Genomic DNA, 16,590 nt, shown 5'->3' with positions numbered 1-16,590 from the left:
GCTTCCTCTTTATCTCTCTTTCTTTCTTCCTTTTTCTCTCTTTCTATTTATTTCTTTCTCTTACTTAATAGAATTTTATTCTTTCCAATTACATGTAAAATAGTTTTCAATATTTATTTTTGTAAGATTTTGAGTTCTAAATTTTTCTCCCTCCTTTCTTTCTCTTCTCCCTTCCTAAGACAGCAAGAAATCAGATATAGGTTATACATGTACAATCAGGTAAACATATTTCCTCATTAGTCTTAGAAGAATTAGTGAAAGAAGAATCAGAACAAAAGAGAAAAACCACAAGAAAGGAAAAAACAAAAAAAAATCAACAGAAAAGTTAAAACACTATGCATTGTTCTGCATTCAGATACCATAGTTCTTTCTCTGGATGTGATTGACATTTTCCATCTTGAGTCTCTTGGAATTATCTTGGAGAGACAATTGCTAAGAAAAGCTACATCATTCATTGTTGATCAACACGTGATGTTATTGTTATGATGTACAATGTGGGAAACTCATTCTTGGACAATTCTAATAGGACATTTTCCTCACCATGAGCCAAAATCTACTCCTCTACAACTTTCATCCATTCATTTTTCTTAGTTCTGACCTTTGAGGATTGGCAGAACCACTTTAAAATGTCTTCCATATAACAACTCTTCAAATACTTTAAGTTAGCTCTCATGTCCTCCCTAAATCTTTTCTTCTCTAGGATGATCATCCCCTGCTCCTTCAGCCAATCTTCATCTGGCATGGATTAAGGTCCTCTCATCAACCTAGTCATCTTTCTTTGGGCATTCCCTAATTGTTAATGTCTTGTTTTGTTTGTTACTGATTCTTTGTGACCCTATTTTGGTTTTTCTTTGCAAAGAAACTAGAATACTTTGCCATTTTCTTTACAAATGAGAAAACTGAGGCAAATAGAATTAAGTGACTTGCCCAGGGTCACATAGCCAGTAAGTGTCTTAGGCCATATTTGAACTCAGGACGACTCATCTTCCTGATTCCAAGCATGTTGGCCTATCCACTGTGCCATCTAGCTGTCTCTTAATTGTTAATGTTCTTAAAATATGGTAGTAAATACTATCCGAATTCTGCTTGTCTTGGTCTGCATATCCCTCTTATCTCTTCACGTGTGAGGTTAGTATATCTGATATCACCAGAACTTGAAGTCATCCTCCAGAGAGGATCTGACCTCAGCAAAATACATCAGGATGATCATCTTCCTTGTTGGGATGCTACGTTATCTCTAGCTATGTCTCCCACTTTGTCTCTTACTGTGTCTCTAGAATAAGATCATATTCACCTTTTTAGCAACCATGTCACATTGAACTTGTGGTCTGCTAAAATTCCTGCATTATTTTCACCCAAATTGTCATTTAGGCATTCTAAACTCATGCAGCTGATTTTTGGAACCCAAGTATAAGACTGGATATACATTCCTACTAAAAACGCTTGAGAGTATAGGAATAAATGGACTATTCTTAAAATAATAATGAGCATATATTTAAAACCTTCAGTAAACATCATATGTAATGGCGATCAACTAGACCCTTTCCCTATAAGATCAGGAGTGAAACAAGGTTGCCCACTATCACCATTACTTTTCAATATAGTGCTAGAAACTCTAACCTCGGCAATAAGAGCCGAGAAAGAGATTCAAGGAATTAGAGTAGGAAATGAGGAAATCAAATTATCACTTTTCGCATATGACATGATGGTATACTTAGAGAACCCCAAAGACTCTGCTAAAAAGCTATTAGAAATAATTCAGAATTTTAGCAAAGTTGCAGGATACAAAATAAATCCACATAAATCCTCAGCATTTTTATACATTAACAACACAATCCAACAGCAAGAGATACAAAGAGAAATTCCATTCAAAATAACGGTCGATAGTATAAAATATTTGGGAATATATCTACCAAAGGAGAGTCAGGAATTATATGAGCAAAATTACAAAACACTTGCCACAAAAATAAAGTCAGATTTAAATAATTGGAAAGACATTGAGTGCTCTTGGATAGGCCGAGCGAATATAATTAAGATGACAATACTCCCTAAACTAATCTATTTATTTAGTGCTATACCAATCAGACTTCCAAGAAACTATTTAAATAACCTAGAAAAAATAACAACAGAATTCATATGGAACAACAAAAGGTTGAGAATTTCAAGGGAAGTAATGAAAAAAAAATTAAATGAAGGTGGTCTAGCTGTACCTGACCTAGAACTATATTATAAAGCAACAGTTACCAAAACCATTTGGTATTGGCTAAGAAATAGACTAGTAAATCAGTGGCATAGGTTAGGTTCACAGGGGAAGATAGTGAATAAAAATAGCAATCTAGTGTTTGACAAACCCAAAGATCCCAAATTTTGGGATAAGAATTCATTATTTGACAAAAACTGCTGGGAAAACTGGAAATTAGTATGGCAGAAACTAGGCATGGACCCACATTTAACACCACATACTAAGATTAGATCAAAATGGGTCCAAGATTTAGGCATAAAGAATGAAATCATAAATAAATTGGAGGAACATGGGATGGTTTACCTCTCAGACTTGTGGAGGAGGAAGGAGTTTGTGTCCAAGGGAGAACTAGAGACCATTATTGATCACAAAATAGAAAATTTTGATTATGCCAAATTAAAAAGTTTCTGCACAAACAAAACTAATGCAAACAAGATTAGAAGGGAAGTAACAAATTGGGAAAACATTTTTACAGTTAAAGGTTCTGATAAAGGCCTCATCTCCAAAATATACAGAGAATTGACTTTAATTTATAAGAAATCAAGCCATTCTCCAATTGATAAATGGTCAAAGGATATGAACAGACAATTTTCAGATGATGAAATTAAAACTATTTCCACTCATATGAAAGAGTGTTCCAAATCACTATTGGTCAGAGAAATGCAAATTAAGGCAACTCTGAGATATCATTACACACTCGTCAGATTGGCTAGAATGACAGGAACAAATAACGATGAATGTTGGAGGGGCTGTGGGAAAACTGGGACACTGATGCATTGTTGGTGGAGTTGTGAAAGAATCCAACCATTCTGGAGAGCAATCTGGAATTATGCCCCAAAAGTTATCAAAATGTGCATACCCTTTGACCCAGCCATACTACTACTGGGCTTATATCCCAAGGAAATACTAAAGAAGGGAAAGGGACCTGTATGTGCCAAAATGTTTGTGGCAGCCCTTTTCATAGTGGCTAGAAGCTGGAAGATGAATGGATGTCCATCAATTGGAGAATGGTTGGGTAAATTATGGTATATGAATGTTATGGAATATTATTGTTCTGTAAGAAATGACCAACAGGAGAAATACAGAGAGGCCTGGAGAGACTTACATCAACTGATGCTGAGTGAAATGAGCAGAACCAGAAGATCATTATACACTTCAACAATGATACTGTACGAGGATGTATGCTGATGGAAGTGGATATCTTCAACGTAGAGAAGAGCTAATCCAATTCCAATTGATTAATGATGAACAGAATCAGCTACATCCAGAAAAGGAACACTGGGAAATGAGTATAAACCTTCTGAATCCAATTCTTCCTGTGCAACAAGAAATTCGGTTCTACACACATATATTGTATCAAGAATATACTGTAATATATTTAACATGTATAAGACTGCCTGCCATCTGGGGGAGGGGGTTGGGGGAGGAAGGGAAAAAATTTGAATAGAAGTAAGTGCAAGGGATAATGTTGTAAAAAATTACCCATGCATATGTACTGTCAAAAAAAAAGTTATAATTATAAAATAAAATAAAAATTAAATTAAAAAAAAGACTGGATATACATACATCCCTGTTAAATATAATCTAATAGATTTAGCCCATTATTTTAAGCTGTTGAAGATTTTAAAATTTTGATTCTCTTTTCCAGTACTAGCTACCTCTCCTCAATTTAATGTCACCCCAAATTTTAATAAACATATCAACTATTTCTTTATCCCAATCATTATAAAAGTGTCTGACAGAACATAAGGACAGTTTACTTGGGCATTCTCCTAGAGACCTTCCTCCAGATTGATATCTAGTTTACTTGGACACCACTTTGGGACTAGTTCTGAATTCACTAAAGTACACTCTCATCTAATTTACATTTCTCATCTTATCCACAAGAATATTGTGATTTGGACAAATTCCTTGTTGAAATTCAAACAAAGTGTTATAATTGAAAGTCACCTTAGAGCTCATTTAGTCCAGTACATATTGGTAACAATCTCTTCTATAACCCTTCCAACAAACGAGTTTATAATCTTTTCCTTAAAATGATGCAGAGAATCCGGCACAGATTACATGTTTGTAATCTCTATGAGACAGGCTGAGGCTGATGCATTTCTGAGTTCTAGCTGTGGTCTAAACCAATTGTGTGAGCACACTAAGTCTGACATCAATATGATAAAATCCCAGGAGCAAGGCTGCCCATGTATTAGTGAACCAGCCCAGAAGATAGAGTAACTGGCCAAAACTTCTGTGCAATTGATAGTAATCAACTGAAGAGTGGCTACCACATATCCAGCCTGGGCAATGTAGGGTGTTCCACACTCCAAAGAAACAAATAATGAATGAATGAATAAGGATGATCCAGTGATATGGACTCACTCTCTCTCAAGACAGCCCATTCCCCTTTGGGACAACTCTAATAGTAAGGCTTGCAATGAGTCTAAATCAGCCTCTTTGCTCCAGCCATCTACCTGTTGTTATTAGTTTTGTCTTCTGGGATTAGATTACTCTTCACAGAATCTCAAAATTATAAGATTGTTTCTAAAGCCATGTAGTCCCTCCCATCCCTAAATCTGTATTCTCTTTTCAGCATCCTCCAGGGGTCATCTAGCCTTTACTTAAAAATCTCCAGGAAGGGAAAATCCATTGTCTTCCAATAGAAGTAGCCTTTTTCACTTCTGTTCTCCTTGTGAGGAAGATTTTCCTTATTTCCAGTCTAAATTTACCCTTTTTTTTCTGACTTCTACCCATTCCTTTCCATTGTGCTCTAGGGCCAAACAGAATAACTGTAATCCCCGTTCCCGAAGATAGCCTCAAATCTTCTCTTTTCCAGACTAAATATCTTTAGTTCTAGCGATTATTCCTTATATTGTCTTGTCAAAGATAACCTTGTCAAAAATGAAAATGACATGGGTTTATTAAGATCTATTTTTGACAAGCCCACATTGACTCAAAAAGTGATCACCACTTCCTTTTCTATTTTTTCTATAGCTCCAAGTCTTATTTTTTACTGTTAAGTTATTATGACTATCTTTTGTTTTCTTATCACCTTCATTTCTGAATATATCCCTCCCTTTTCTCCTATCCAGTAAGCTGACCGTCGTAATGTATATTCCCTTTTTAAATGTTCCTGGCTTTCCTTTCATTTCAACATTTCATATTTATTAATTACTAGGTCAAAAATACACAGTAAACACACAAACACAGAACAGCCTATATTCCAGGAGCATACATTTTAATGGATATCTATTCTAAAAAAAATTTGCCCCAGGAATTGAAACTCACCAGCCTTTAATTTGAAAAATTCACTCCCTTCTCTTTTTGGAAAACCAGAACATTTGCCCATTTCTAATCTGGTGGCACCTCCCTTCCCCCCACAGTCTTTCAAAGATGACTGACAGTGTTTCTGTGATCACATCAGCAGATTCTTTCAGTTCTTTGGCTGGAGGTCATCAGAGCTTGGCAACTTAAGCTTGTCAAGGGGAGCTAAGTGTTCTCTTACCAAATCACTTATCTTGGGTTTCATTTTTCTGTTAACCAGTTTGTTCCTTTTTCTTCAGTCTGAAAATCTTACCCTGTGGTGGAAAAAAAACAGAAAGAGAATAGAAATCGAGTAGTTCTACCTTCTATCTATTTTCTTTTCTTTATCAGCTTCTTGTCTACCTTGAGCAGGAGTCCTATTCTTTCCTGATGGGGCTATATCCTCCAGTATAAAGTTTTTTTTTTAACATTTTAATTTTATTTTGTAGAATAAGGGAGTTAGGACTGGGATGGGAAATAGAACTTAGTTTACAGAGTGAAGAAGATATCTAGAAAGGATGCTGGAGGCTCAGATTTTCCAAATAGGAGGAGAGGGGAAATAGTCCTATATATGAGAAGGAGCTGAGATAATACCAAAGTAATAAACCAGGTTGTATTCTCTTTGCCTGCTTTTATGAGCTTCTCTCCTGAAGGCAGACAAATGGAATATCAGGTTCTAACTGGGATTTGACTTCCTGCTCCCCATCGAACACTACCTTTCCCTCTAGTCCTTCACTGTTCCATGTGGCAAATGACAGATTGATTATACATTGGGAGGAATCCCAGTGCATATCAAGGGGATGCTTGTTGTCATGGCAACTAAGATTTCTACTACCTTCCATAGTCCCCTGTGCAATCCCATTGTTAATGACAACTCAAAGATCCTGTTCTACCCTTTGCTCAAAATGCATCAAGGACTTCCCATTACTCACTGGGACAAGTTTTAATACCTTCACATCCAATGCTCCCCACAATCTTCACGCCACCATATTTCCAGGAGATAATTCCCACTCATCTTCTTGATGTATCTACACTAATGATCGTAGCCAGTTCAGGCTCCTCATGGTCTTTGCTCATGCTCTCTCTCCACCCTGGCCCCTTCCTTTGATTCCAGATTCTAGATACATATATACACGTACATTCATATTCTGCATGTGAATATGTACATACACGTGCCTGAATACGAATATATACGCACGTGTTGGAGAATATAGCAGCATAAGGAGGTGTGTTGTGCATATATACATACATATAGATATATTAATATGTATATGGATGTGCCAGGGTATGTGTGTATGTGTACACATGCATGTGTGTGTGTGCCCTCATGGGGGGGGAGAAGAAGGAGGACTAATTTATGCCTGCTGTCTAGTCTGCCAGCTGGGTAGTCAGAAGCAGAGGGAAGAATTGGGGGCTGAGGCTGCTGGGAAGTTCTGGTCAGTCCAAGGTGGGATGATTCTCAGCAGGCAGAAGTTTGGGCACCCTGTCCTAAGTAGGATGAAGAAGTCAGGAAGTTGGTCAGTGGGTCAGCCAGTCAGTCACCCAAGCAAGAGCCCGACAGGTGGGCAGGCCTGCCTAGGGGTGACCCATATGGCTGCCATCTGCCTAGACTGTCCATCAGGGTTTCTGCTGGCAGGAATGGTAGCTGGGTTATCCTAGTGAACCCTGACCCCCTCAGGGACATTCTTATTAAACGGACTGGGGATCTCTAGTACAGTTGGGCCCCCTCATCAACTTCAGATGGCTTCTGTTTCTGTACTGCTTCCGGCCATAGCTTTGGTGCCCACCCTCGGCTCTTAGCAAAAAGGGAGGTCTCAGGAGAGCTAAAAGGAGGGCTCAGCTGAGAGATTCTAGAGGGCCCGGCCCAGTGGCAGGCAGAACCTTGCTTTGGGTCCCTGCTTCCATGATCTGGTGCAGATTATAGAAGACCTGGATGGCTCGCCCACTTCCCATCCCGTGCATGGCACTCGTGTGTTCCTAGCCGCAGCCTGTGGGATATAATTGGGGCCTTCCAGTCAGAGTCTCTGGACTAATGCTTGGAATTCTACCGTTAGAGAGTCATTCCTTTGGATTAAGTGCAGTTCTTTCCCTTCCACCCATTTGCAAAGGCGCACACTCTAAGAGGGGGAGAACGCTGCGCTCTTAGTGTGAACCAAGTGGGGGCGAAGGGCAGCCGAGGGGACGCAGCCTTTCCCTCTTCGGGATCTCCCCGGGACGGGTCCTGGGTTCCAGAGCTGCCGTCCTCGGCGGCTCCCGGAGCCCGGGAGAGAGCAGACTCCCTCAGGCGGCAAGCCTGCCCTGGGGCTCCTTGCCGGGAGCGCGCTAGCAGGCGGCCGGGCCGGGCTGCGGGGACCGGGGCGGAAGGGAGCATCCAGAGCGCGTGGCTTTGAGCCCCCTCAGGCCCGGCCCGGCCCCGGCCCCTCAGCTGTGGTGTCGCTCAGGACTCCCCACTAAGCCCCGGGGTGGAGCGGGAGATTAATTTCGGCCGCACCTGGCAGGCCGGCAGCAGCCCCACGGCGGGGCTAATGCTCTGTGACCACAGCAGCCCGGCGGCCGACAACTGGCCCCCGACTCAGACAATGAGCTTCTTTGGCTCGTTAGCCGGCCGCTCACGTGTCATCCCAGCCCCCCACGTGCCGGGGGAGGGGAGGGCGCTGTGTGTGTGCCCAGGAGCCTGTCTGTGCCGGCGTGTGCTGGGGGCTCTCCCTCGTCTGGGTCTGGATCAGTGACGGGGAGCGGGGGTCGGGGCAGGGTCCGGGGGCGCCTCTGTGTGTGCGAGCGGACAGAAAAGGGGGCACGAAATGTCTGAGGGTCCGGATATCCCGGGGTACCAAGCGCTGCTGGAGGTCGGGATTTCCCTCACCCCTTTCAAGCTCCAGTAACCTGAAAATAGAGGGGGAAGCCTCGACAGGAGGGCCCACCAGCCTTCCCATAGTCCTTATAGCAGAGGCAGGAGGAGGCCAGTTACCCCCCCCCCCATGGGCCTTTTGGTACTTTCTGGTTCCGAAAATACCCTACCTCTTCCATTTCCTAAATACTGGCTCAGAAAGAGTGGCTATTATCCCCATTCTGGGCCCAGGCTCTCCTCGGACATCCTGAGTCAGTCCCCTGTTCCAGGGGTCCTGATCCACATCTGGCCACCTGACCCAGAGGGCTCTGACCTTGCCCAGCCCTTCCTCCCTTAAATCCAATTCACTTGCATGTCGTGGCATCCCCTCCCTGAAGTCATGGCTCTCTTCTAGAATGAAGGACAAACAGCAGCCTCTGAACAGGGAATGAGGCGGTCAAAGACCTGGAGAGAAATGGTATTCCCCCTTAGGATGGGCCATGGGCTCTCGGGCTAGAGCTGACTGGGCCCCCCTCATGTCTGGGAGACAGTGATGGAAAGCTTGGGACCCATAGATAGGAACCTCTCTTTTTTAACTTGGAGGTCGGTGAACTGAAACTGTTTTTTTGATAATGACATTTCTATTTAAATTTTGGTTATCTTGTTATTTTATTTTATGAATTGAAAAACATTTGTCTGAGAAGGCAGCTGAAGGCTTTACCAGCCCAAGGGGAACAAGATACACAAAAAAATTAAAGAATTCTTGTTCCATGGTAAGTTGGGGTGGGGAGCAGACAATGAAATCCACTCTCACAGAGGTGGAACAGGGCCCATTCTCCCCTGCTCATCTAGGACATTTTCTTTAGAAGGCTCTTAGTGGGCTCCTTAATTTCTTCCTCTTCCCATTGGTTACCAAGAAGTGCCCTAGGTTTTATGGGCGTTAGCATCTCCAAGCCAGACCAGCTGCCCTCTGGCCCCCCAGGAGATCAAATTTGACCAAGAAGGACTCTCTATCCAAACTCTTGGTTCTGTTCTCCCCCCTCACTCTCCCTCACCCTACCCTACTGGTCTCTGGGTCCCCACCCTCCCCCACCGCTCTCCATGAGGCCCCCACAGCAGGTGCAAGAGGCAGACGCCAAGGCCTGAGCAACTGCAGGCGAAATTTGAGATGGGGATGGTCACCATGCATTCCCCCTACCCTCTTCTCTCCAACCCCCACCCTCGCCCCACCAGCCTCAGCCCAGCATCAGACACAGTCACTGCTCTGGGGGAAGGGGGGCACTAGGAAGATTGATGGGGATGAGGAACAGCTAAGCCAGAGTCCAGTTTGCTTGCCTTCCATAACAATAGCTAGCAAAGTGTCAGGCACTCTGCAAATAACCCTGTGAGGTAGTTGTTGTGATGAAACTATTTTACATTAGAGGAAACTGAGATAGATAGAGGCTAAGTAATGTGTCCAGAATCACACAATAAGTATTTAAGCTTGGACTTGAACTCAAGTCTTCTTAACTCTCTTGAATGACCCAATGGTCAGTCCACTGAGGTCCCTAGCTCCCTGTGAGTAAGGTGGTCCAAAGACATTGGTAAGGTGGAGATTGATCTGAGGAGATAAAGAGGCTTGAATCCACATCTTCTGATGATTGTTTGGAAGAATTAGGAATATTTAGACTAGGGAAAACTCAGAATTGACACCATAGCTGTCTTCCAATATCTGAAGGAATTTCACATAGAAAGATTCAATTTGTTCTTTTTAGTTCCCAAAGGGCAAAACCATGAGTGGAAGGTGCAAAGAGGCAAATTCAAGCAAAACTTATTAATGATTAGCATTTTCCAAAAGGTGAACAGAAGTCCCTAAGAGGTAGTGAGTTTTTTTTTCCCCTTGGGGGTGTTCAAGCAGAGACGGGATGACCCTAGAATGAAGATGGAACGCCATTATCTTGATAAATAAAAGTAAAATTAGCTCATTTATATTTCACAAGTGTAATAAGTTTTTCACAACTCTGTTAAGGGGAAAGGTGTGTGGGTTGGGGGAGGGAGCTGTGTGCTTTAGTATTCCCATTTTACAGATGAAGAAAATAAGGGTTTGTTTTTCTTTGCAACTCTAGTGTTTACCTCGTGCTTAAGATCACTTACTTTGGCAGAATACTTTGTAGGGATGTACACATAGATGATGAGGTTGACACATATATTGCTAGAGTTAGCTCAGTGTTTGGGGGGTTCCTAAGGGAAGTGGGGGGAGAAGTGGTATTAGATTGCCTACCAAAGTAAGTACCAAAGTGTGCAAAGCTGTTGAGCTAACCTCATTGTTGAATACCTGTGAAACCTAAACATTATACGAGCACCATGCTGGGAAGCTGAATCACTTCCATTCAAATTGCCTTAGGAAGATTCAGAAGATCACCTAGCAAGAAAAAGGTAAACTGCCAAGCAAACTCTACTGCAGAGAGTGCAACTCCAAAGGGCTACCCATATTGCTTGAATGCCAAACATACATTTGCCAAATTCAAGAACTCACACAGGGCAAGCATGTACTTCTACTTTCCCTAACAGTCAGAGGTCCATAAAAGTACTCAAGGAGTTAGCAATACAAGAACACTCCCAAGATCTCTCTGAAAAACTTTGGAATCAATTATGAGACATAGGAGACACTGGCGTAGGACCGCTAAGCATGGTGTGCCCACATTAAAAAAAGGTGCTCTGCTCTATGAGCAAAGCAGAATTGCAGTGGCTCAAAAGAAAAATGTGATGGACAAATTTAGAAACATCCCCACTACAAATGTTCAAATGGTATATTTGTGTCCAACCTGTGGTAGAGTCTTCCATTGCTTGGCTCAGCCACATGAGACATTTGACTTTGACCTCAAAGTAGTGATGTTGTTTTGATTCTCAACCAGCTAGTGCTCAGCCCACCCACTAGTGATTCCCATAGTGCTTCACAAATGAACAAGTACTTGTTAACTGACTAATCGATTGAACTGTATGCTTAGTACACATCTGAGGTGAGTTCAAATCCAGATTTCCTGATTCCAAGCCCAATCTGCCATGACATTGCTTAGAACAGAGCCAGACCTGGAATGGATTTTTACCTGTTCCTGGCTAATAATGCTAAGTACAATTAGGTCTGGGGAGGATAGCATTTTTCTGAAAGATCTAGGACAAGAGGACCCAGGAAGTATCTGGCTCCCTAGGAAGTCTTTGGGACCCAGATTTCTAGATTTGCCTTATCCCAAGAATGAATATAGGGACTCCTCTGGTAGGGCTTGTGAGGATGATGGTTCTCCTGACCCAAAACAAAAGCCTGTTCATATGGTGTCCAGTTTCCCAATCTGATCAATAAAGGGCTCTTTATCAAGTCGATTCTAGACCATGTTTCATCCCATCTCACCATTCACCAAGACCCCAGAGCCCAGCCACAAATGACTGAATGAATTTTAAAAGTGAAAATAATAATCTATTAATCAATAAGACTAATGTTTTTTTCTCAATCCTCATCCTTCTTGACCTTTCTTAATTCCTTTCATAATATTTCCTTCTCTCTAGGTTTTTGAGTCACAATTCTTTTATCTGTCTCACTACTTCTAAGTTTCTTTCATTGGATCTTTAGCTCTTGCCCACTAACTGGAGATGCCCACCAAGGTTCTGTGATGGGTCCACTTCTCTTTTTCGGTTATGGGCCTTCTCTTCTCCTCTATACTATTTTACTTGCTGATTTTATCTTCCCTTGGTGGATTTAATTATCATTTCTTTTCTGATGATTCCCAGTTCTACTTTTTGTTGCCCTAACTATACTTCTAAATCTCAATTAGACACCTTGACTTGGAATGTACTATAAATGTCTTAAACTCAACAGGTCCAAAACCTAACTCATTATCTTCCCCTACTCCCACGTCCCAAACCTTTCCTTCTTTCTAACTTTTTTATTACTATTGGGGGTAGCTCCAGTCAGTGTCATCCTGAACTTCTCACTCTTTTTCACCCCATATTTAATCTGTCATCAAATCCTATTGATTCAACCTTTATAGTGTCTCCCATGAATGTCTCCTTTGATACTGCCATCATCTTGATGTAGGCCTTCATCATCTCACTCATGCAAAAACCTTCTGCTCCATCTCTGGGTTTCAAGTTTTTCCCTACTTCAATCCATCCTGCACTAAGTTTTCCAGTCACGCCCTCCACTCCCCACCATTCCACTTTGTGTTTATGTTTCAAAGTCCTTTATAACTTGCCTCCTCTTACCTTTCCCATCTTCTTATTCTTTACTTTTCCTCTCACCCTACTTCAACTATGCACTCTGAAATTCAGGAACACCAGTCTCCTTGCTGTTTGTAGAACACGACATTTCATCCCCTAATTCTGGATATTTCCCTCCTGCTTATACCCCAAAGATCCCTCAGAAGGTCTCAGGTCCAGTCCTCACAGGAAGCAAATTAGTATAATCACCTCTTAAGAAAATGCAGCAAACATGTCTATGAATAGTTTGCTGGCACATGGAGAGGAAAAAGGGGTACGGACAGGAGTGTCCTATTACCTCCTGCCATCTAGACATCCACAAGCTGAGCTAGTTTCCCATCCTCACTCCCCTTTCCCTATGTTTTTCCTTTACCCCTGATCTCCAGGTCTTTCACGCTTAACCTCTCCCCAGTCTGAATCCAGACCTTATTCTAGTGTGTATGATTGTGAGCTAGTCACTGAACTCTCCTAAATCTCACTTTTCTTATCTGTAGGATGGGGATCTAGAATCCTAATCACAAATCAGAAAATTACTTTGGAAGCTGATGGGATTATACAAATATCAGCTGTTGTTACTAATGATGTCATTGTTCCACTATGGTATCCGTCATAGATAGTCAATGCTCCAGGCAAAGAGGGATTTTCTACTTTTCAAACACCTCAATGTTCTTTCTAAAAATCAAGTCAGATTACTACACACACACACACACACACACACACACACACACACACACACACACACACACACACTCTTGCTCAAGAAACTCTAGTAGCTCCCTATTGCCTCCAAAAATTCTCTTTGGCATCCCAAACCTTTCATATCCTAATCCCCTCCCACCTTTCCAGTCTTACTCCTGCCACCTACTCTTTGATACAGTGACACTGGCTCTGATTATTCCATGAACAAGATGCTCCATCTCTTGGGGGGAGGAGGGGCGATATTCTCTGGCTGTCCCCAATGCCTGGAAAGCTCTCCCTCCTAATACCACCTCTTGGCTTTCCTGGCTTCATTCAAGTCCCATTTAAAAAACTAAATTCCTTTTTTTTTTGCAGGAAGCCTTTCCCAATTGCTCAATTCTAAGTGCCTTCCCTCTGTTAATTATTTCTCTTTTTTTAATCATGTATTTATAAATAATATACACATATGTATACCATATATATGTAAGTATATCTTGTTTGTATATACTTGTATACTCCCCGTTTGATTGTGAATTTTAGGCCAAGAACTGTCTTTTGCCTGTTCTATCCCCAGCACTTAGCACTCCGTCTAGAACATAGCACATAGGTGCTTATTGACTTACTGGTTACCTGAACCAGCTCCTTGCTTTTCCATTTCCCTGACTTTTTTCTCAACCTCTTCTCTGCCTGCAATATTCCGTTCCTTGGGCCGAATACTATGGAATCTTTCAAAGTCCAACTCAAGGATGCTTCCTTCCCTTCCTTTGTGTTACCTTCCCCACCTCCCCAGTCCCTTCGCTAAGCTACTATGTGCTTCACTTTGAATCAGTGAAAGGAACAAAAATGAGGATTTCAGAGAAATATGGGGAGATTTGTGTGAACTGATGCAGAATGAAGCAAGTAGAACTACAAGGACAATATATTTGATTACAACAATGGGAATGAAATGAACACTAAAGGAAACTTAAATCACTTCTGATGCTTACTATCTGTCTGACTTTGGGGGTCACCTAATTCCTCTACCCTCAGATTCCTTATTTTTAAAATATATTCTAAGGTTCCTTCTAACTTTTGACCTATGTTTCCAAAAGAGATTTTAAAAGTAGCCCAAATAGTGCTAATTTTATCTCATCTCACATTGGAGTTCTGAGGATCCCTCGTTCATTCTCCCCTACTAACCTACTTGTTTAAATTATGTGAGGTATTTTTTAGTCATCCTTATGTCCCCTGCAATGCAGTGTAGCAGGTTGGCAAATAGTGTTTGTAGATGGAATGAGTTAAATTTAACCAAGTCTTAAAGAGGGAGAGAGAGGGCAGTGTAAGAGAGCTTCTGGTTTCTTGACTTGCTGAGCCATGAGTTTTTAGAATACTGTTCACGTAAGTAGTAGCACCTTAGGTGGAGGACCCTGCATAGGACCCAGCCACCAGACCAGAAGCCTTCTTTGCTATTAGGTTACCCAAGCTATAAATAGAGTTGTTTTCCTAAATCTTTTTATCTTCCAGGCACCAAGTACAGATTCATCTTGAGCCTAGGATCCAGAGCAGGACTTGTAACCTTTAAAAATCTTGGTAATTGGAAAAGTGGACATTCTTCCTATCTCCAGATAGAGAGGTTCCTACCCTGTTCTGTGTGGGGTCCTGTGCCCCAAGAAAAAATTCAAACTTCAAGGATTCATTCCAGGGCCTGGGTAGCCTGTTATGGAAGGGAAATGGAAGAGGAACTGAAGCCTCATCTCTGGATGAGCCTACATTGTATTTTTGTCCCCCAGAGCTAGGGATATGATGGAACCAGTTCTAATCAGCTCTGGAGATGTAGTTGTAGACATCTCTAGAGTAAGGGGGAAGAAGAACGGCAAAAAATAAAGAAATTTATGTAATAACTTTATTGTATATTTTAAAAGAATAGAAAGCTGTACATAATAGATTTGCATTTTCATGTGCAATCATCTTTTTAAAAATTATACTATGTGAAAGAAATGCTTATTTATTCCATAAATTAAAAATAAAATAAATATCTTTAAAACAAAGTAATTGTTAAATTTTTAGCTACAAATCAAGCATTAATTTATTGTTTTGTGGGTTGTCTAGATTTTAGAAAGTATTGATAAGGCAGTGTAAACTTAAAAGTGTATTGTGCATATAGTCCCTACCTTTTACTATTGCATTTGTGTCATTTTGTGAACATTTCTTACAGAGCTCAGCAGGAATGAAGGAGAAGGCTCAGGAAATGATAGTTATTACTAAACCGGTGGTGATTTTAGTGATGGCAGGATAACAACAACAACAACAAATAAACAACAACAGCAGGCATTTATATAGCACTTTAAATTTTGTAAAGCTGTTTATTATCTCATTTGAATCTCACAACACTCCTCTAGAACTGAACCAATCCTGGGGAAAATGGGGATCTCGGAAAATTTCACTTCTTACCCACCTTTCTTTCCTCCCTTGTTGTTGTTTACTTCTTTCATTTGTGTTGGTCTCTTTGTGACTCCTTTTGGGTTTTCTTGGCAAAGATACTGGATTGGTTGTCCATTTCTTCTTTTATTTTAACTGAAGCAAATAGGGTAAAGTGACTTGCCCAGGGTCACGCAGCTAATAAATTATCTGAGGCTGGATTTGAATTCAGGTCTTCATGACTTTACAATACTCTATCCACTACACCACCCAGGCTTCTAACACTCTCTAATTTCCTTTAGAGACCCAATTCTCTGAATTTAGCTCCTTACCTGGCTCTATTCTGCCTTGGGAAATGCTTCTACTCCTTCCTGATCCTCTCACCTTAGGAATATTCTTACCCTTTCCTCTCAAACAATATATGTTCAGGCTTAATCTCAGTTTCTGGGTATGGCTAGAAAGGGTACGAGAGGTCATCTAGTCTAGGGGGTCTTAACATTTTTAGTGTCATGGGCTCCTTTAGCAGTCTGATGATACCTATGAAGCTTCATAGATTTTAATTAATGAAATATCTCATAGGAATTTTATTCTTGGAATAAAATTTGTAGCTTAGATTCATAGTAGAAACCTTTCAGTTAAAGGTTAATAAAAATAAAGATGCCATTTTCACCCCAATCTAAGTTTACTGATACACTGGAATCTATCCATGAATTCCACATTAAGAAACCATGAACTAGTTCAATCATGTTATAGATAAGGAAACAGAAGTACAAAAAGAGAAACTGAGTTTGCCAAGGTTATACAAAAAGTTGGTGAGTCTTGGAATCAAAACTTCAGTCCCCAGTTCAGTCCAGTGCCCTCTCTATATCATATAACAGTCCCTTAATAAATGCTTATTGGTTGATTGATTGAATTATGTTGTCTA

This window comes from Sminthopsis crassicaudata, chromosome 6, assembly GCF_048593235.1.
Source record: "Sminthopsis crassicaudata isolate SCR6 chromosome 6, ASM4859323v1, whole genome shotgun sequence".
Classification (NCBI taxonomy): Eukaryota; Metazoa; Chordata; class Mammalia; order Dasyuromorphia; family Dasyuridae; genus Sminthopsis; species Sminthopsis crassicaudata.
The sequence above is the reverse complement of the archived record's forward strand: the minus strand, read 5'-3'. Positions refer to the sequence as shown.